The sequence below is a fragment of the Oryzias latipes genome, chromosome 4 (assembly GCF_002234675.1).
Source record: "Oryzias latipes chromosome 4, ASM223467v1".
Taxonomy (NCBI): Eukaryota; Metazoa; Chordata; class Actinopteri; order Beloniformes; family Adrianichthyidae; genus Oryzias; species Oryzias latipes.
This window is the reverse complement of record NC_019862.2, coordinates 27,164,384-27,187,672: the sequence shown is the minus strand read 5'-3', so window position 1 is coordinate 27,187,672 and position 23,289 is coordinate 27,164,384. Positions and strand designations below refer to the sequence as shown.

Sequence of the window (23,289 nt, the reverse complement as noted above, 5' to 3'; positions counted from 1 at the left end):
ACCACAGGACCTCGAATCGTGTCTGTACATTGACTTAACATTGAAACTCGACACACATGACACACAAATCGCTTCCGGTGTGAATGTAGCATTAGACTGAAGTTCTAACATCAGCCTTTAAGCTTCAAATCTCTCAAAAGCATAAGTTGCAATAAAAATAAATTGAGCACAAATGTAAAAAAAAAACCAAAAAAAACAGTGTTTTGTTCAGCTCTGTCATTTCCTATTTTAAATGCATTTCATAATCATACAGTGCAGCCGTTTTTAAGATAAGACTAACAAGAGAAGTAAACTGATCAAGCTTCCTTTAAAACTGTCATACCTGAACATGAACTAAATCATCTGATTCCCACTTGGTCTTAAACCTGGGAAAATGCAGTCTCCGATGTTTGCATTCATTTTACAAGAGTGGTTGATGAAGCACAGCGCTCACAACATTTGCAAGGAAAACAAGGGGGTTTGGTAGGAAAGCCAAGCTAAAAGCTAATTAGCAATGACCGGGGGGGGGGGGGGGGGGGGCAGCTCGTGTGGAAAGAACAAAACATTTCAGATCTTATCTCTACAATATTAGAACTGTTGACAGCAATAACACACCCTCTTTGAGCTACCGTACCTCTTCCACCATTTATGCAATTCACATAATTCCAATGAATTCTGAGAGGAAGAAAAGCAGCTGTGTGCTATTATGCAATACTGTACGTAGAGTATTGCATCTTGGCTCAGAATCAGAATTTTTTTGGATGAGAACCATATTTGTTCAGAAATATAGTAAGCAGTCCATGCGGGTATGGAATGGAACAAAGTCGAGTCTTTCCCTTTCCTATCTTAGTTAACGAAAACTACTATTGATCCATGGTTTGTTTTTCTCCATAAGTTTATTTTTAAAACCAGATAACCAGATGTATCTAAGCAATCATGTGTGTCTAGCCACCCCCTTCAAATCTTTAGATACATATCTTGTCAAGGTATTAGTCACAGCACCTGCTTTTGTATATTAGGATTTGCAAGTCCCCCCCCCCCCCCCCCCCCCCCCACACACCTCCTTAGGGCTTTACCCTTAAAGAGAACTGGAACTACGCAATAAAAGCAATGGCTCAATAAAAGCAATGGCTCATTATGAAAGTAGGTCAATCTTACTACATTGAACTTTGTTTCCATTGTTTACTCCTGCTGATCAACTATTTCCACAACTATTTAATCCTAACATTCAACATTGGAAAGACTTGTCAAGGTACAACACAGCAACATATGTTGTCTTACCTTTTCCTACTTTGTATCCAAAGAATTTCTGGAAGATGGCTGTCCTCTCTGCAGTGTGTTGAAATCTGTTGACATTGAGAAATGAGGACAGCTTTGTGTTACTCAAAAGATTACTCAACCATAATTGGGCTGTGCATGGTCACACCAGCATAGTAAATATTAATTATCATCTGAGAAGCATTCCTTTGAGTCATTCATTTACAGAAAGATCAAGCTTGGCCGACTTGTAGAAATTCCACCTTTAAAAACTGTACAAAATGTCCAATAAAATTCCGTCTCATGCTGCAGGGAGGGGCAAAGACAACCAATAACGACTTTGTGAAGTCAATCAAAAGTCACACCCAACAACATTTCTATTCACCAACATGCCAACTGCAACTGACTATACTTTCACAGCTGCATTATTTTGTCACAGCATCTACGAACAGGGCAACAGGCGAGTCAAGTCCAGCCTCTAAGGCTACATCATACATTTACTGACTCAGATGTAACGGGTTCCATTAGTTCAACAGAAGAGGGGAACATACAGTCTGGGTATTGGCCAAATAAATTTCAATGTCAGTCAAGACTAAACTGTCCGCTTACCTGCAGGTAACGTGATCATTTCAGACAACGGAAGAGCAATAAGTTGACCATCAACCAACAGAGACATATTGGCTTTTAACCAGTCAAAGATTGCAGTACAAAGGAGATTTATGGTACAGTACGCTAGATAGACACAAGGAAGTACCATGGACCTATTTCCATCACAAAAACAGAAGTCTATGTGATAACTTCTGTCTTTTCTTTTAAAAAGTCAGGAAAATTAAGAGAAGGTTAGTTGTGACAACCTAAAGCAAACACTGCAAGCTTTCTGCCTTTCCTCCACCAAGTGTACAGCTGTGTTTTTTCTTCTGCCATTTTCCAACAACACAATAACAATAGTCATTTCGGGTTTTCCCCTTTAATCTTTGTCCAGCTAGTGGCATCTCTTTTTTTTTTTTTTTTTGCTACAGAGAGGAAACAGATTTCAGCTAGTTTAGGATTGGTCCTCAACCAAAAACTATTACTGTTTTTAACTACTTTAGAAATCATTTAATTTTGATGTTCCGGATAAATCTAATTGCATTTTTTCCCCGACTGGATAAGGGGCGGTTGGTCCTGTTTGAGCTCCAAAGCCTTCTCTGGAGCGAAACACCGTCTATGCATGACGTTAAACCAGAGCAGTAGTGACACACGATCGGAATGAATCGTTTACATGAACAATGATTGGATAAACAATCGGCATAACCCACCTATCTCGATTGGAAAGAAATTTTGATCTGAACGAGTCTGAACGGGGCAGACTATTCCGAACGGCGTGTTCCGATCAGGCTTTCTTTCCAATGACTTTTGTCCATGTAAACGCAGCTATTTAGTTATTGTTCACTTTTAGGCATATCCCTGCAGGGGTCACTACCGGTGGTTTTGGTAGAGATTTTTAGGTCATACCCTTCCTGACACAACCATGTATTTTGTCCAGGCTGGGGACCGGCACAGGGGCATCTCTAGTAGCTGCATAGTTAAGGCCCGTACACACCGGGACGAATATTCGCCGGGCGTTATTCGCCAGCGTTTTTCGCCACGTTTTTTGTGTTCACACCCAGGCGATTTTCGCTGACAATGAGCCGAGCGAACATGCAATTTCATTCCCTGACATTAGATGGCGCTTAATGTAAACAGAAATACTCCTGTACACAAGGTGGCGCTGCGCAACTTTACGCTTCTTAAAGTCGCTTTTCACTCAGAAGAAGAGAGCAAATATTTACGCGCTTGTCAGAATAATACAAAGAAAACATGAATATTTCAAGCACCAGTAGCTCCAACTGGTGCTTGACGCGAGGCGACAAAAAAAAAAAAAAACGAACCCGAGGCGGTTTTTTTTTTTGACGCGTGGCGTTTTTTCGCGTCGGTGTGCACACTCTCATTGGTGCCCTTTGTTTAGTCACGAGGCGTTAAACGTTAAACAACGCAGGCGAAATTCGTCCCGGTGTGAACGGGCCTTTAGACAGTTAGGAAAAGTGTCTTGCCCAAAGACCCACACTGGATAAAGCTTATTGCGCCCCCTGGGAATCGAACCCCGATTTCCCATGAGGCAATTACAGTTAAGCAACTAAGCTATCCAGCAACCTTGGATAAAAATGTATTATTTGTTGAAAAACAAATCCTGACCGGAAGTAAGAGTTTGCCTGTAAGATGATGAATCAAATTCTTTGCACTTAATAGTTGTGGTGTCTAATTACATAATCATCAAAGCATTATCTAAAAATCTATTTTGCATAAAAACAAACATTTTAAACACTAGCAACAAGGGATGGAGACCGGTGTGTTTGGTAATAACAGAAGTCAGCGTTACAGGTTTGTTTGCTAGTTACTTAAATACAAAGCTGTAAGGGAAGTGAGTCAGTGGTTCACACTTTGAAATAAAACATTTAGACACTCATTTAACAATAACAATGATGATCTTTCTCTCAACCTGGTCTGACAAAATCATTAGAAATGGATCCTAACTGTTCAGTCAAATGCTTTGGAGACACTAAGCCATCTACAAGAGTTCTTCTTCTCTATTTAATAATGTCTTCAGAGATTCCACAGAAATTATCATCTTTCAACACTGACTTGACACTGTGCTGGACTGGAAGCCAAATGCAAAAATGTGTTCTATGTAGAACTGTATCTGATTCAGAAAAAAAATACATAAAACTAAAAAATATAAACATTTGTGATCGTATGGGGGGGGGGTTCCTGATTGACAACCTAAAGATTGAAGAGAAAAACATCACAACAAAAATAACCTGGGGAAGAAAGAGCAGACGATTTTCTTCTAACATAACTGTAAAAATGGGATCCTTAAAGAAAAATCCATGGTATTGGGTAACAAATCACTTATATTCCATGTCCATCTAGGGGCAGATAGTTCTGAGACGGGGCCTTAGAGAAAATACAAACAGTTAAAAGCAGATTTGTTTGCTTTCAGCAAAACACTTGAAAATGTTAAGTGAAATGCCAAAAAAGAGAAAAGACTTCTCTAGAATAGCTTAGAGGCTGTTGCCCAAGAACCCATGTTTAAAAGAATTAAACTACAAGATTGGTTCTTTCGAAATCTCCAGCACACAAAAATCGAGATTCTTTTTTTTTTTAAATGTCTGCGTCATTTGCTTCTGCTTTGCATTACCAAAAGTCAAAAATTATAGTCAGATGTTGACAATCACTTGAGCAGTATTCAAGAAAAACTATCTTTAACAATAATACCATAAAAGCACAAGCTTTTTTACCCATCTGTGACCTTTAACCTTTGTTAATACTTCCCTTACTTTCGGCTAGGCTTTTTTACTCCCAGCAAATGATGGCCAAACCTGTACGGAGCAATCGGGTGGCAAGGTTATTATAGTTAACGAAAACGAACGAAAAAACTAAAACTAGAACTAAAAAAACATTTTCGTTAACTAAATAAAAATAAAAACGAGAGTTTTAAAAAAAACGAAAACTAACTAAAACTGTTTGTTGTGTGTATAAAACGAACTGAAACTAAATAATATTAACCCCAAAAAATACTTCGTTTTCGTCTTTGTTAATACATAAGTCTTTTGGGTTGAAATAAAATCTATTTACTTCACGCTGCTAATTTTACTGTGTATTTGACCCCTACGGCATCACGTTGTCTGTAACGTCACATGATGTCTGTCAGACACTGCCGGCTAGCGTGGTCATAGACATTTACATGAGCGTGATGGCTGCATTAAAAGTTGGGAGAAAGCGGGAGAGTCCTATTTGGGACGTTTTTGAATATAACAGCGTAGAAAACTAAAGTAAGTGCCTTGTAGTCGAAGCAGGAGACAAAATTTGTGGAACGCTCCTCAAAGGGAAAAAACCCTACGAAAAGTACATTTAAAAAGCGCACACAAAAACGCAAATCAACACTACCTAAAAGCTAGCATCTCGCCCGCCCTCCCCCGAAAAAGAAGCAAGAGCAGGTAACGTAATGCTGTTATCGGCTGTTGTATTTTAATTTAAGGATGGTTGTCCTTGTGTCCTTTGAATAATAAGTGTTTCAAAATGTATTTTTTATCATACAATACTTATTCTGGTGATTTTGAATCATGCACCTGACAAATATCCTAATTTACACAAAAAAAAATGAAAAAACTAAAACTAACACTAAAACTAATAAAAACTAAACTAAAACAAAGCAATTTCAAAAAATAAAAACTAGTAAAGCTGCCTCTAAAAACTAATTAAAACTAAATAAATTTAAAAACAAAACTTCAAAACGAAATAAAAACTAAAACTAATAAAAATCCGAAACTATTATAACCTTGTCGGGTGGCCCACACGAAATATCAAAATCGTAGACAGCTTGATCAACTTGTAGAGCAAAAACATTCATGCACATTATTTCTATGGGCAGGCAGCCAGCAGCAGTTTACAGTGAACACTTGTATAACATGTAAAAAGTATGGGCATTTTGCACCAAGCCTTACTGCCAGACAATCAGAGCATAGTTTGTGTGGACATCCTACGGCCGCTTATATCTCTCGTGCACATCCTGCTGCATTGGCGCTGGGTCAGTAAGGAGCCATTGTGTGCACCTCACTAACAACTAAAGTGTAGCATAAGGACATGGTACAACAGCATCATCCGTATGTCATAAGTGCATTCAACTTAAAATATCCTTACAAATACTTCATGATACGACTACCACACACACAACACATGACGTGTTGTGTGTGTGAAACCAGCATCCGTTTCATCCCTTCGTCCCCTGTCTTAATGGACGTCATGTCCAACTTAATGGACATGACGTCCATTAAGTTGGTCGCACACGCCTTAAAGGAACTGCCAGACAGACCTGCACTCCCCTTAAGGTGCAGCCACTCATCTCTACGACCCTATACGGCAGTCTTTCCCAACCCTGGTCCTTGGGACACACTGTCCTGCATGTTGTCGCCCTGCTTATGCATACCTGATTCAGCTCATCATCAGGCTCTGTAGAAGCCTGACAAAGATGTGTTTGAGCAGGGTCGGATTGAAAAAATACAGAACAGTGTGCCCCGACCAGGGTTGGGAAACACTGCTCTATGGGCCCAGGCAACCTGTACGGGACAACCCCAATGACCAATGCTTTATACGGTAAATCAATAAATTTTTAGAAGGCTTCAAAGCTGTATAAATGGGTTTTGTAAAAATGTGACCATCTGGAAAACTAGAGTCCTTTTTTTTATTAAAAAAAAACCTAAAGTGAAAAATTATTTAAAGCTGTAGCAGTTTTCTGAGATCAGCGAGTTATTTCTGAACAATGTTGCATTCATAACTTCAAGGACTTTGGACATTTTGGACATTGGAAGGAAGGTGGAGGATGTAGGGCAGCGTGTCTGTTCTAATTTATAGGGTTCAATCTGATGCTATAACGTTCATGAATGCTTTAGTGCATTAAAGGACAGCACACAATATCATTTCTGTGGGCTACACTTGTGAAAATCTTCCTTCCTTCAAAGGACACCTGACATCCACAGACAGCTTCCCAGACTGTAGGAGTGTGGGAAACTGCTGCAGCTCCTTAAAGAAAACGCCAACCTCATTAAAATATGCCAGGAAACACAAACAGAACACCAGCTCGGGTAAACCTACCAGGGGGGCCTGGCCTCAAAGGCAGCACAGGCACTCATCTTTTAACTTAAACATCATCAGCGATGTCAAATGAGTCCTTTTTACCCAGAGATTTTAAAGACAGTTCTGTTTAAAGTAGCTGGAAAATGCGCCGTATGTATTCGGTTTGATGACGGCTCTCCCGAGGAGGGGACCTTGGTGTCATTGATCTGAAATTCACATTTAAGTCAAAGTTTGTATTCAGACTTTTAGAGAAAAAGAGTGAGATTTTTTTCTCCGTATTATTGATTTCTGGGGAAGAACAATACTCCTCATCTAAGCAAAGATACTTGATGAACTTACAAAGAGGAAGACAGGAACTTCTGTAAAACTTTTCCACTTGTGACAAGAAAAGCACAAAGCAAAATATAGAAAACTAAAATTAAAAAACTAGGATCCTCAAAAACAAAATGTAAAACCAAACTAAATATAAATAGATACGTTTAAATTCAAGCTAATTAATTTTAGCCTCATCTTCTCAAATAACACTTTAAAAAAAAAACTATTAATGTTTATTCTAGATCAACTTTGCAAAATAAAAAAAAGATTAGGGGTAAATGTGCTGAAAAATGGGGTGGGGGTCACAGGAAATGACATTTTATAAATCAGTTGCTTTTATTTAAATCAGATTCCTGACTGGCATGTTAACCAGGAATTTCATCGCCGGTTTCCACAGAACTGATTTCATCCAGCTATTGGATCTGACGGCATGTAAACGGTTTCTATGATGCACCTCTGCTTAACGTGACTGGAGTCTAGTCACATTAAACTATAACAGCTACAAACAAGGACCTACAGCTGGAGGGTTGCTGGTTTAAGTCCAACAACCAGCACCCTTATACCTGGGTAGGCCCAGCAGTGTTTGGCTCTCCCTCATGGCCCCACTGGAGTACTCTTGAGCAAAGCTCTAGGTTTGCTCCGGTGGGGTAACTACCAGGTAGGAATGTGCAGGTGTGCGTGTGAACAGGGCACGCAATGGACTTCCCCCTGCATTAATAAAGGTTAATGAGCACCCAGCAGGTTGGTTCAAAACAATAGCAAAACTCAAATAATTTATAATTAAATCTATTAAAGACCCAGACTACAATCATCTTTTGATCTACTGTAAAAGCGTTCCCAGTGGTATTTTGATGATGCTGTTTTCTAGGACATAGTTGTATCTAACAAAATGATAAAGAAGCTACATAGTTGTATCAGCAATATTTTGTTGCCGGCAGATTGTAGCTTCAACGTCACAGCTAAGCTTTTTCAAACAGCATTTTTTTCAGCTGACGACTTGAATAAAGAAATACTCAGAAGTGTAATTTTAAGCTTAATTTAATTTATTCATGTCCTCCATTATCTGAAAAAGGCCACACACAAAAAAGGCTGGATGGACTGGCCCCGCCCCTATTGACCAACATTTACACAAGACAGTAATGATGACAAACCTCCAGCTTATTGTTACTTAACTGATTATTCTAATCATCCTCCAGATTTCCTTAACACCCCCCCCCCTTTTTCTGTCCCCTTACCCCACGTCTCCAACGTCCCTCCTTCTTTCCTCTACTTTTCTGTCCAGTCCAACAACAACAACAACAAAATAAAATACAAATGTAATCAATCTAAATAACGTTTAGCCTAAATTACAAAAGGGGGTTTATACAAATAAACACCTTGTGTGTTAGAAGAACCACAAGACACTTTCAGCTCCTATCTGTGTGCTCAGCTGTTGGAAAGGACACGTTAAAACAAATACAGCATAATTAAAAGACCACTGGGAACACTTTTTAAAAAGATTAGGAGATGATCAGAGTGGGTCTTTAATGAGAGAGAGGATGGCTGGGAATGGGAAGGCTCATCTCTGAGGGAGATGGGGGGGACCGTCTATTTCTGCCCCAGAGGCCCAGAAATCCACGAAGCAGCCCTGGCCTAAAACAGTGACATGTCCACACATACATGATGACTTGTGTGACATGTACGTTTGGAGGTCTAAAAAGAGACAAAACAAATTGTTTCCTCGGGGTGCGACAAGAGATCAAAGTTGTGACAAACAATAAAGTTTCTTCAAAGAGGCGAAAGGAAGTTATCTGAATGTTTATGTGTGACTTCAGAAGCTTTTGAAGCCACTGAAGGAAAACGGAGTTCCATAAGGGGTTCCTGTCTCCGGTAAGTCTGTCTTCCGCATTGCTCGGCAGCGGATTCCCCAGGGACCCCACGGACCCCTGATAAGCCAAAAACCGGCCGCCTTTCTGGCATTTTCCATGCCTGGCTGCACTTCGATCCGCACAAACGGGCGACGAGTTAGCTCAGTTAGCCCGCATGTAGCATTCCTGCCGGCCACGGCTGTCGAGTCCACGCCCTCATGGTTCAGCTCTACAGTGATCCCCGCATTCACGCACAACTTCCAGGCCGAACATTCAGTCTCCCGCAAAAACACGCCGGTTTCAGTGCAGCCGATGGCTGCCCAAAGGTTTCGGTTGTGGCAAGACGGCGGCGTGCGGTTCGCTTACCTCTGCGCTTTCTAGGAAACCCGGGAGAAGCTGAAATCCAACCAAAAAAAGTGAAACTTCTTGAAGCAAAATCTGGAAGAGTTGTGGCCAGTGACGTCACGCCTCAGCATTCCAGCCGTCTGAGTGAGTTCAGAGGTTTGCCCATGTAAGGCAGCAGGCCAAAACACGGGCCCACGCGGCAAGCTGCACGCGCTCGAAAAAAGGGAAGAAACTCCATTCCTGTGCCACATCCACTCTGCCATTAGGAAACATAGCATTTAACAGTTTTAATACTTTGATAAACTAGCAGACTAGTGGAGTTAGGAAATAACTGAATGCGAACAGTAGTTTTAGTGTACCACACTTGACATTTAACAACTTAAGTGGATTTTTGTGAAGAAAAAAACACTACACTTAGTTAATGGTCTACTTTAATCTCTTTTCCTTAACTTATTTATTCTGAGGATAAATGACGTTGTTGGCACAACACTTATTCCAGCCAATAATTATATAGTTGTCAGCATCATGGCTGTGAGAATTTCTATTTACTCATATTGCATATTGTCTCATTGCAAGCTGGGATGTAATATTTATCTTTTACCACTAAGAGGTGCATGTTTGGATGTTAGGGGCAAATATGACATCAGCATAACTTAAGGGTCTGCAACCTTAGATGCTAAATGAGCCATTTGGTCCAGGTTCTTACTGACCAAAATCCAGCCAGGGCAGCAAAGTCCCATTTTCCCTGTCTAGAAAAATACACTTTATTTATGTGTTTATGGCCATTAAAATATTCATTTATAAAATGTACCTTTTAAGTACTATAATTGAACTAACAGTGTCATTTCTAGGTAACAATTTTAATTTATTTTACTTTTGACAGCAGCACACACAAGTTCCCTTCAAAATAAAATACAGCCTGCGTCAAATTAGAACCTCGTCCTGTAGTAGATTTACTTTAATTGAAAATGAAAGAAAGTCAAACATTTAATTTTCTATCATTATGACTTTGATGTGCCTTCATCCTTTTTCTTCTTTTACTAGCCTTTGTAAACATGACAATATTAGCGTAGAATAATAAAAAAAAAAAAACATTTTGCCTTGGAACAGCAACTAGACACTGTTATGCAGCAGAAAAAAATGTGCTTTATTTTAACAATAAACCCCTCTGTCAGTAGATTAAACTTTTTACCATAATTTTTTTTTGTTAACTGACTTTCAATAATATCAAGGGGCTATGTCAGTATTCCTTCACTACTCACTACATAGTGCGTTCGCCGTTTTCGTCCGAATCTACAGTTCCAAAATTAAGTGCTTTAGAAATTTCCCAGAAGTCTCTGCAAAAAAACAGTGTACATCAGTGCTCACTAGACTGGCGAATATAGACCACAATGTATCGCATTTGAAAAGTTTTTGCACACAAAAAAAATCTCTTTAAACTATTTTTTTTTAAATAAACTATCAATTTTTTGATACCTGCAAGGTCCTTGCTGGTAAAGCTGTAAAGCTCAAAAACTAGGTCGGATAAAGATTTCCACTGATTGGTCTTAAACATAGATACGGTTCAGATTTGTTTTATTATAGAATATCTGCAACACTATTTAGAGATCATGTAGTCAGATTTCAAACTTCCTGTTGGGAGTTCTTGTAAAGCAGCTGTGATAGGGTGATTTTACACCAAAATTGAAGTTAAATATTTAACAAAGAAAAAACAAAAGTACTAGCATTATCGATTGCCTATAAACATCAGTCAATAAATGTTAACATTAGCAAAAATCTAGTACTTGTTTTTTTCTCAATTGAAAGCTTTTTTTCACCAAAAAAGGTAAAAAAAAATCACAAAAAAATGTAAAAAGTGGGGGTGTGTTCCATTTCATTCAGTTACTTCCAAGAGGACTTGGTTGCAGGCAATATGGCGGAAAGACATCATTAGCCGAAACTGAAAGTCCGTAGCAAGTCTACGTATTTTCTTGTTTAATTCTTTACGTTTTTTGACACAATTTTGAAAATCTTACTGACGACTACATTAGTTTGTGGCATTTACCTAGTTGAGTTAATTTACAGACTACTTTTTTCTTTAGTAACATTGCGTTGAAATTAAACTGCTTTCATAGTACAGTTTTTAAAAACTTTACCATGAAAAAAAGATAATTTCTTACATCAAATCATTCCATGATAAACGCTTCATTAAGTCCAAAGCATTTTTGGACATTTTTGTAATGCAGTTGCATATGATGTTGACCAAAGAGGAAGCAAATGCCTCTGAAGGATGACAGAGCAATCATCTGGCAGAGTGTGAAGTGGTATTATAATCTAGAAAATTCAAATTCAAACAAGATGCCCTGCATGCTGCACTGCTTCCATATCCTGTCATGCACCGTCTGCCTTCTGGAACAGTGAGGAAGACTGATCATTACCATCTCTGGCTTGTATCTTAACCATAAGCCTAATTTAACTATAATTCTTCTGGTAAATTTGACATTTAAGTTTTGAAGTCTAAAAAGAGACAAAAGTGGTTATTTTACAGTAAACAAATTGTTTCCTCTGGGTATGAAAAGGAGCAAAGCTGTGACAAACAATAAAGTTTCTTCAAAGAGGCGAAGGTATTGAGATAATAGTCACACGCCATTAGTGTGTGCGTAATTCTTGATTTGTAACTTGTGTCTGCAGTTTTGTGTGTAATTTTGGATTAGGTGCATAGTTTTTGATTTGTAACTCATGCAATACATTTTGTGCTTAACTGTGTATACTTGCAATTGTGCATTCACAGGCACAATTGAATATCAAAAACTTACAAAATACAAAACAATACAAAGTGCAATTTACGCACGCACAACTTGAAATGACAACATCTTAAAACTAACTATGAATTCAAAATGGCTCCTACGCATGTAAATCTTTAAATGTTACGCACCAATCCCCTGACACACACAAAACTGTGTTTACGCACAGATCAGATTTCAGACTTCTATACACATCTCCAGAGTCTGTAGATGATGCGTTTAAATGCTGGGTCATCAGAGTTTTCTATTCAGCCGCTTTGAACTTAGATTGTGATTGATATCTAGTAAAAACAAAACCTTTTTTCCAAATTTCTTAAACAGATATGCCCTGATAATTAATCTGGTGGAGTGGGAAGTGGTATGTCTTATAATCAAGAAGATTCAAATTCAAACAAGATGCACTGCATGCTGCACTGCTTCCGTATCCTGTCATGCACCGTCTGCCTTCTGGAACAGTGAGGAAGACTGATCATTACCGTCTGTGGCTTTTGTCTTAACCATAATTCTAATTTAAATATAATGCTTCTGGTAAGTTTGACCAAAATCTATTTCTGTGACACTCACCAATAATTTTAGTGGGATTTTTAAGAGACAACAATGGTAAGAAAAAAAAGGTAGATGGGAGACTGGTACAAAAATTAACTTTGATTTTTTTTGTGTTTTCTTTCATTTTATTTATTTATTTATTTATTTATTTATTTATTTATTTATTTATTTATTTATATGTTTTCCAGTTTTTCCAGGCAACCATGGAGCACACATGCTCAGGCCTGGCCTCTTAACAAACCACCACCACAGACTGTCTGGACAGTATGATTAGAGTAACCATGCAGCAGCTAACATTTACTCATTTGCTGGAAAAAATCAATTTCATTTAAAAAATAATCTAATCTTTGTCTGCTGTTTTCTCTGCACAGGTACTATGACAAAAAGAATATCAGAATATGAGAAAATGATTGTGCAGTGTCCCCTCCCCTCTCACTCCAGCTTTTTTTCTGTGCCACACTCATTTCTTAACCACATATTCTGAGGATGGATCGCTATTCAATTTCAATTCAAAATTTGCAACCGCTCTTTTATCCGGTTTTCAGTTTGTTTGGAGAAATCTTGTAGTAGTTGATTGTGAAAGAATCCAGCATTTTATAAAAAACAGATGATCTGTTGTTTTTTTTTAATTTCTGCTTTCCTATCAGTTATTCAGTAAAGATCAAGGCAAAAGTAAATTGTTTGTGGGCATTTTTTAGTAGCAGTACCCTTGAAAGGGTTTATCTCAGAACTGGTGTGAATTACCTTTTCATGATTGGTTGATTATCAGCAGATGTGCAGACCTCAAAAAAGCAGAAGTTTAGTCAGTTTGCTGCCTTGAATGACAACGCCACAAAGGACAGGCTTTAGCGACAATCTTAGAAAAGCAGTTGCTGTCACACATGGTTGCAAAACCTTCTCAAAGCAACTCAGGTTTCAGTCCTTCGTGGTGCAAAGATTTTCCACACTCAGCTTCCCTTCTTTTCAGGTCTGGAACTCTGAAAAAAGTTTGTCAAACCTTGTAAATGTTACAAAAATCCAAAACATTTTGTTTCTTCTGTGTAAGATACACTGCTTTAATGTGTTCTCTTTTATTAAACCAAAACTTTAACCACAACTTTTTTTTTCTACCCCATTTACTGTTAAGAATAAATTTAAGTGACAATTAGGACAAAAAGAGAGGAGGAAGCAAAAAAGACAGCAGAGTAAAGCAAATGTCCCAGGAGGTCAATTAAATAAATCAATATTTTAAAGATATCTAGGCAAAAAAAACAAATAAAATATAAAGAAATAAACTTATAGCTGCCCACTCAACCAAATAGTAGAGCACATCTAGAAAATATTTTAAAAACATGAATTATGGGTACCATTCCCCCAAGGCAAAAAGCAGTAGAAAAAATGTATTTATTGGTTTTGTCTTGGTTGGGTAGTAAAAGGGCTAAGAAAATTCATATTAAATAAGCAAGTCTAAGGGTGTTTTCAGACTGGAAAAGTCTGTTGGTCCAGACTAAGTCTGCTTCGTTTGGTCCAGATCAAGTCCTGAACCTTGCACTTGGTCTGTATTCGTACTCTCCTCAAGCACACTATTCTGTTACGAACCAAAGCTTGTAAACAAAACCCCATGACTAAAGATCTCTTCCCTCAATGGCCAGGAATTACAAGGCAGGGGCAAAGCAACAAGAGAAAGAATAATAGAAATCTTTTTACAATCCTTGGGACAGTTCACTGATTCAAACTTTATTTTTCACTGACCAATTCTGAATCTATGTCAGGTACAACACTTTTTACTCGCTACTTTGGAATGGCGGAGACATACTGCAGGGCGGTTACCGAGAAGGCAACGGCTATGAAGGTACACTGACAAGTGTTTATGACATAAAGATGTTCGGAAATCTGTGAGAAGCAATGTGTATCCCGTTAAACGTTGTTTTAATAAGCCTACATTCATCCGACCACATTTCAATGAGTTGCTCTGTGTCATCATTACTCTGTTTACATCCCAGCCACGTTGGCCTTTTGGTCCAATTCTTCTGCTCTAAGCACAGAGCTTATTCAGACTGAGAAAACCACAGAGCGAACTGAAACTCAGTCCAATTGGAAACACCTCAAAAGATGGTCCAAGAGCGGTTCCCAGTACCGGACCAGACTGAAAATTTGTGCCGGATTATCGGGGGAAACAGCCTAATAAATCAGGGACATTGTAGCAGCTGTTAGTGTGTGTTTTGGAATTTTATATTAATATCAAATTTGACAAATAACAGACCAGCGGAAAACTTTTTGTTTGTCAATGTTAAAAAAAAGTTATACATTTCCAGTAGAAATAAATTTAGTTTCAAGTTTTTTCTTCTCTTTTTTTTATCTCCCTGTCAACTGTTTGTCAACAGATAGTGGCAGGTGCGTATTTTGAGTGAGTTTCTTTCTGTTTATTTATTCAGTCATTCCTTTTTACAGTTGTCCAATTAGCCCAGGGAATTACACCCCAAATTATTATTTAAACAGTGGCAGGTCATGCATTTTGCGCCCTCACTTTCATTGACGTCATTTATCCTCAGTATATTATTACACTCAATATCAGTAACATAATGCTTTGGCTCAAGCATCCATACAGAGTCATATTTGCAAATGGTTAAAGCACACACCAAACTATGGTCACACATTTGACCCCACAACAGACTGTTGAACTGTCATCACACAAACTAAAAGGAGAGGGTCATCCTGACTCCTGTATGCAAGACCTCACTCACAGCAAAACTTAGCTAAAACAGCACTACAAACTGTGAAGAAAATAACAAGAAAGACAAAAAAAAAAACAACTCAAACCAACAAATAAAACCTCTGAAAATTGGAACAAAATGATAGAAAATGGAAACTCCCATAATGCCAATCACCCACTGCTTCCTTTGCAAGGAACTTGGTCATGACAGTATTGAAAATAAAAGTCAAATGTTTGCTCTCACCAACATGGATATCCTCCACATCACCTTCTTATATGAAAATAAAATCCATCTTTTTTTTTCCAAGCAGCATGTAAACGGTTCTGCTGTATTGTTCTATTGATTGAACTCTTTATCTGTATTCACGTCCATCAGCTGCTTATTTCTGTTGCCATTGAAAGCTAATGCTAATAGCTGTGTTTGTGGTTTTGGTCTATCTCGTGTGTTGGACATGGGGGTAGTCATGATGCTGTGCCATCCCCAGAGTTTAAATTTAAAGAAAATGGATCAGGTCGGGGATTTTTCTCATTTAATATCACCAAATTTTATCCAATCACAAGGAGCGTACAGTGGAGGAAGTAAGTATTTGATGCCCTACTGATTTTGTGAGTTTGCCTTCTTTAAAAGAAATCGACAGTCTGTCATCAGAATGTTAGCTTCATTTAAAAAGTGAGATATAGAAAAATCAAAAGAAATTCAAGAAATTGACTTTAAAGAATGTATATAAATGTATTTCCTTGAGGGAAATAAGTATTTTAGCTGGAAAGACTTTGTACTTAGTGGCAAAACCCTTATCAAGCACAGAGATAAAATGTTTCTTGTAGTTGATGACTAAGGCTTTGTCCAAATTCCCTCCCTACTTTCCAACTACTAAAAAACTATGGTGTGGGACTATCTAGTGCCCTGGATTTTAAAAGCAATTCGGTCACCAAGTAAAAACCTAATAAATACAAACATTTTACGAAGACCATTTATGAATCTAATGTATTCTGATGATGAAAACTTGGATGCTTTTTCACAAAAATTGTTGAAAAGCAATGTTTTGTGGTCTATATTTGTGGTCTACTTAGCATCGATGCACATTGGTTATTCGCAGAGAATTCAGGGACATTTCTAGGGCACTCAATTTTGGAACAGTAGATTTGGACAGCACTAGGAAATGCAAAATAAGCGGCTGGATGGCTCGATTGGCTGTGTATATTGTAGAACTTGTGCATGGGAAACCAGGGTTCGTTTCCCATGGAGCATGATGAGTTTAATTTAGTGTGGATCCTTGGCCAAGACCTTTCAAGCTACTGCGTAACTATGTAGCCACAAGGGGGCCCAGGTCTGGGTCCCCCTGTGCCGGTCCCCAGCCCGGATAAAATACAGGGTTGCATCAGGAAGTGCATCTGGCGTAAAAATCTCTGCTTAACCACCTGTGCAAATCAGTGAAAACTAATTCGCTGTGGCGACCCCTAAAGGGATATGCCAAAACTACAAAATGGTGAATGCACTATACACGGGAGTGTACTAAGTAGTGAGTAATGAAGGAATTCAGACAAAACCCCGGTTACTGCACATATCACGAGGAATTTTGGTCCACTCTTCTTTGCAAATGACAATTAATATCTTTAAGATCTGCTGGCTTTCATTTGGCAACTCTGAGCATTAGCTCTCTCCATAGGTTTTCAATAGGATTGAGGTCCGGAGATTGGCAGACGCCACTCCGTGACCTTAATATGCCTCTTCTTCAGCCATTTCTTGGTTGCCTTGGCTGTATGTTTTGGGTCATTATCTTAACGGAAGACCAATCCATGAATCATTTTAAACCTCCTGGTGGTTGGAAGGAGGTTCTCACTCAGAATTTGATGGTACATGGCTCTGTGCAAAGCATTTCTCCACCTCCATGCTCAACTGTGACGATGGTGTTCTTGGGGTCATAGGCAGCATTTCTCTTCCTCCAAACACGACTAGTTTAGCTCAGTCTCTGTCTCATCTGACCACAGCACCTTCTCCCGATTACTCTCTAAATCAGGGCTGGCCAACCCTGATCCTGCATCCTGATTGACTGGACACACCTGATTAAGGTAGTCAGCATCAAGCAGTCCAGAAAAAGAAAAAGCTGGAAAACAGGTAGGGTTGTGGTTCTTAAGGACCAGGGTTGGCCAGCCCTGCTCTAAATCATGAAAGAATTTGTTGAAAAACCTCAGGTGGGCCTGCACATGTGCTTTCTTAAGCAAGGGCACTTTGCAAGCACCAAAATTAAGATGTTAATCTATTGTGACATAACGTATTACCAATGGTTGTCTTAGTGAATGTGACCCATTCCAGTCTTGTGCAAGCCTACAATCTTCTTGCTTAAATCCACTGAAATCTCTTTAGTCTTTCCGATGTTGGAGAGTTTGGAATCTGACTGATTCTGTGGACAGGTGTCTTTTCTGCAGGTGATTCGTTCAAACAGGTGTCTTTAATTCAGTTGTCAGGTTGATTACGGGAGTCTAACAGGTCTGTGTGAACTAGAACTCTTAATGGTTACTAGGAGATCGAATACTTATTTCCCTCAATGAAATGCAAATAAATTTATATAAATTCTTTAAAGTTGATTTCTTGTTATTCTTTGGGATTTTCTGTCTCTCACTTTTAAAATGACCTAACCATTAGGACGACAGACTGTCAAATTCTTTTTAGGTAGGCAAACCTACAAAATCAGCAAGAGATGAAATACTTTCTTCACTGTATGTGTTGCTCAGCTTGAAACCCTCTTGCTGGCCTTGATGTCACAGACTTCGGATCAGATATTGCAACTGTCTGTCTCAGTGGTTCACAGCTCAAAGCAGCCTGCTTTGTAAATTTTGAAGTCCTATGGCAAATTTCAAAGAACCTAACAACACAGCTAGCTGAAATCTATCCATTCTCCATACCCGCTTTGTCCTTTGATTGACACGAGGATGCTGGTTTCTTACCCAGGTACCGATAGTTGAAGGCAGGGCGTACCCTGGACAGTGTCCCCATTCATCATGGCATTATACACTCAAACACACTGGCATTTAGAACTTAGGAACGTAAATCAACCTATGAAGCGTGTTTGTGGACTGAAGGAGGAAGTCCGAGTGTCTGTCGAAAACCCACGTATGCATGGGGAGGGCATGCAAACTCAACACAAAAAGAACTCAAGCAGGTTTTGAACCAAGACGCAGTGAAGCGAAAGTCCTTGCCCTTAAGCCTCTGTGCAGTATGCTATCTGATATAGGGCTGGATAAAAATTCCACTATAATGTACAACAAAATAAAAACAAATCTGTTTTATTTGAATAAAAACATGTTAAGTAGTATTGAACATATGTTGAAGAAAAAAAATCAAATGTAGTTTTCTTTAAAGGTTTAGGCTAGCAGAGAAGGCCATAGAGGCCCTGACGGCTCTGCCCCAACAGTAAAACTGTATAACTAGGCCATGGCTCAGGGTCACTCAACCCTAACTATGAGTTTTATCAAAAATAAAAGTTTCAAGTTTGGCTCTAAAGACAGAATATATGTCTTCCAGTTGTACTTTAGCATTTTGTTTCCACAAAACCTAAAGTCAAAAGTTCTCTGTTCTAAAGCATGAACACTTCAAACGCCATATTTTTCCCCAAAAAAACTGAAAATAATTTATTAAGCATAAAATACAGCATCTCCTTGACATGAACAAAAGAAAGTTCAGATCCAGACCAGTTTTAATAATGTCTATGCTTTTTTTGGGAGCTTTGACCGCTGAGATTGTGACAGTGAAAAAAAACCTCCATTACAGAAGCCATGCCACAGTTTGTGTTATAAATGCCACGTGTGATTTATTTCAATAGCACTCCATGGTATTCTATCTAATTATGACTGAGCACTCGTTATCCTCACTCCACACAAATGTTCAGATACTCTGCTGCTTGTCGTTCATCAAAGCTCCAAGCGCTCCTGTTGGTCGATGTGAGCAACACACTGTCAGATGTGGCGACAAAGCCCTCTTTTCATGTGGGCTTTCCCTGACCTCTGTGATCTCTGCCATGCAAACTAGACAATTAGTTTGCATGCTCGTGATTGCATGCAAATACAATAACAGCTTTTTTCATAGCTGGATCGCACTACCATCGTGTTTGTTCTTGCCATCGCATTCAGATATTGTTGGCGTAATCTCTTCTGAAAAGGGAATCCGATGGATGGGTGATATCATTAATTATTCATTTCTTTCAGGTGGAAAAACGAAAAAAATATTGAAGAAGAAGTTCTCTCTGGAAACCAAATGTAAAATGGAGTCATTCATTCTGATCTTCCTTCAGATAATCCGCACTTGACTGCAGCTGATTACATTGTGCTTCAAGCTGTGTATTTCCTTGTTTTAAACTGTGCATGAAGACAGCACAAATAGCGCTTTGCAGATCGAGCACACAGATAAAAAGCAGACGATTTGAGGTATTTTGGAGTCTCACCCATGCATCCCCTCATCTCAAAGTTTCAGGGCAAACTGAAAAAAGGTAATCTCATTTGTAATGTGTGACAGCTTATTTGCAAAAAATCTAAACTCTGAGGTTTTTATTTATTTATTTTGTGATGGGCCCGCTAAGAGGCCTTCCACTCTTAAAGCTGATTTCCCAAAGACACCCTGGAACAGTTTGGATGACACATTGCCATCGCCTGTGAACCCAAGTTATCAATCAAGCACCAATTAGCATGCTTGGTTAGAGCAAATCAAGGCCTCTTTGATGTTGGGCTGCTAGGGAACAGAGCTAAGCATGTCATTAACATGATGGGTTTCAGTTTTATCCACATCCTATGAAAAGAAAAGACGCTCACAGGCAGGGTCCAGCACAACAGATAATTCTCTCTCTTCATCAAACTTGCCATGTTTTTTAACATGACTAATTTTAACTTCAGACAGGCTGGAGCAGTGACGAAAATGAGTGAAAACAACCTAATTTGTTGTCTCAATTGTTCCAGCATCGGATATCCTGTTTTATTTGCTGGTTGGAACACTATCTTCTCCCCAAACCACTTCCTCTGAAGCAGGTAACCTCAAACACGGTGCAGCTGCACTGTCAACTTGTACTTCCTTATAAAAGTGGCAGAATACTTCTTCCACCTATGCACCGAATTAGAAAACGAGAAACGGATCATCCCCTGAATGAAACTGCCTCGGCTTTGATTGGGCCCAGTTTTCAGGAATCAAAGGCAGTTGATGATACCGTGCCAGGGTGCATGTGAGCAAGCAGAGCAGAGAACACAGGACTGTTTTTGTGCAGTTGCAGAGTGTAATTTTTATCTTCGATTTTATCGTCTCTGTAAGCGAGCTAATCAAACAACACTAGACATTTGCAGAGAAAAACAACAAATGTGTGTCTTGAAACTAAATACGCTCTGTCAGTTAGAGCTGAGATAGCAGAGTTGTGTCTTCAACCATATTACAGAGAGTCATGCTAAATAAGGGAAAACAGACGTGGGAGACAGACAGACTCGCTACAAAAACAATGTCCCAGAGCTACTAATCAAACAACTCTTCATCTAGATCTAGACCTGAGATTACACTAATGAATTCTAATTCCTGTGTTTTAGCATGTAAATATGTATCAAAGTGGTAGAGAGAGACAATCCCTGCCTGCAGCGAAGGTTTTAGCATAAATGATCCACACTTGTGAGTTCACGCTGCACCTTTGAAGCGTTTTTTTAAGCAGCTGGAATTCTGCTGTTAGATCTGGAAATCGTTTTTTTTTTGTGCTTGCCATTAAATCTGGCTATTTTTCTGTTTTTGTTTCAGTCAGAAGAATCAGAATTATCTCTGAAGTAAATGCTTTAATTTCCATTTTTTCTGAAGTGATTAATATACAACTGAAATTTCTTTTCAAGGCACAACAAGGAAAAGCAAAAAAACCACAAACCAAGATAAATATTTGTTGATCTCCAAAAGTAATATGCGTATTCTTGCATAGCACTTTACTACTTTCGTTGAAGACCCAAAGTGCTTTACAGTCATTATCCCATTAACACACACATTCACACACGGATGTGTGAACACTGCGGCCCGCTGCCGAACACTGGCGCCAACCCATAACCACCAGGAGCCATGTGGGGTTCAGTGTCTTGCCCAAGGACACTTCGACACATGGGTGAGCAGGGCGGGAACCAAACCTGTATATATTCTGAACAGAGGTCAACCGCTCTACCACAGCTGCCTTTAGTTTAATAGTGTAAGATTCTTTTTTTGCAGTTGTCCAGATAATTTTAAAAAGCCTTATTTTCTTTACTGTAACAGACAAAGTTAAAATAAAGACTGAAAAGTTTTGGTGTCATTTTCTTTACTGAGAAAACAATTGGTGTCTTTGAAGAGGATAAATGGACAATTAGAAAGAAACTTGGAGTCAAATTTATGTCAAAAAACACGAGAGTGTAACTAGGCTCTTGCACTAATGCAGAGACAATCTGCTAATGTCATGCTCCAGTGTGTGCAGAAGAGTGGTCTGAAGGATTGAGAGTGTGAACACTCACTTTTCCTTTCTTCACTGGACAGTTTTTTTTTTTTTACACAAGCAGTTTTTAGTTGTTGTTATTGATATTCAATAGGAAGAAGCCCAATACTTCCTCTGTTTGGTTAATTCTGATGTCAGTTGTGTTGCCAGCTGATTTTCTTTTTTTTTATTTTCTTTTTTTTTTTTTTTAACTTGTCCTGTCCAACAGCTGGGCAGACAGATGAGAGCTGAGGGCCTCTTGTGTTGGACATATTTTACTTTAACAAGAGGGGTTATTAATCTTCAGACAAACCAAAGGTATGTCTGAATAAACCCCTTTTGTAATTGAGGCCAAACTTTATTAATTTCAAACATGTTTGAAGATCTTTGGTGTTGGACCGGACGGAAAAGGAAAGAGGGGAAGAAGAGAGAGGGACGTTAGAGAGAGGGGGGGGGGTAGGGGGTGATAATAGGAGGGGAAGGGGGATAAGACCATGAAGCAGCATAAAGCAACAAGTTTACTGGTTGTTAATCATTATGGTAAGGTTCAAATGTAGAAAAAAAAAAAAAGAAAAAAAAGGGGGCGGAGCCTGTCCACACACACACTCAAATGTTATAAACACACCTGCTAGCTGCAAAAATGTCCACCTGTCGACATGTACACAAAACAGATAGTGTTCACACGCATACTTATGCCTTAAAACCAACTAGTGTGAAATATTTCAGTCATTCAGTCATGCAAACTGTTAGTGCAAAGGTGAGCTAACACTTGTGCTCAGGTGAGTGTTTATGTTCTTCTAAAATGGATGGTAGAATGTGAAAAGAAGGAGGGAGAGTGCCCAGCCATCCCCACCCCAAGACCCCCGCCGCAGCAGCAGCGGCAGCCGGAATCCCCCCAACGCCACACGGGAACCGGCAGGGAACAACCGCCGCCCGGGCGACCAAGCCCGCCACCCAGGCCAGGGCCAGCAGGGCCGCCGCAAGGCCCCCAGAGCCAGAGGCCAGAGAAGCACGGAGGGAAAGAGAGCGCCGCCCCAGCCCAACCAGGAGAGCGGCCCCCCCGGGCCAGCTGATTTTCTTTCAACATTTCATAATTTAATAATCCTATACAAATACATTACTAGGTCATAATTGCTGCTTTTGTAACTGTTATACCACAACTGTTTGTGGTATAACTGCATGCCTGGATGGTCCTTCCTAATGACAAAGCTCTTGTCTATCCCTTGTGCTATCTTGTGGAGTCCAGATGACCCCACTCCCAACGTTAACTCCAAACTTGTTGTGCTCTAATGTTAAAGCCAACATATACTTACCTGATTTTTGACATTAACTTGATGCCATGAAATCCCACCAGCAGTACACCAACCACTATTTTTTTGTAGGAACAGGAAACAGACAAACAAGCCCAAAAACAAAAGTTACAA

The 23,289-nt window shown here is 39.2% G+C and overlaps 1 long non-coding RNA gene across 1 annotated transcript in view; it reads right to left on the bottom strand.

Annotated features, from left to right (window-relative positions):
- Positions 1 to 10,653, bottom strand: part of LOC111947392 — a 33,837-nt gene extending 23,184 nt beyond the window's left edge. The window contains exons 1-2 of the long non-coding RNA XR_002873201.1: positions 9,417 to 10,653; positions 1,261 to 1,325 (exon numbers count right to left, since the gene is read on the bottom strand). This is a non-coding gene — a long non-coding RNA (uncharacterized LOC111947392). The remainder of the gene's footprint in view (positions 1 to 1,260; positions 1,326 to 9,416) is intronic.
- Between the last annotated feature and the right edge of the window lie 12,636 nt (positions 10,654 to 23,289).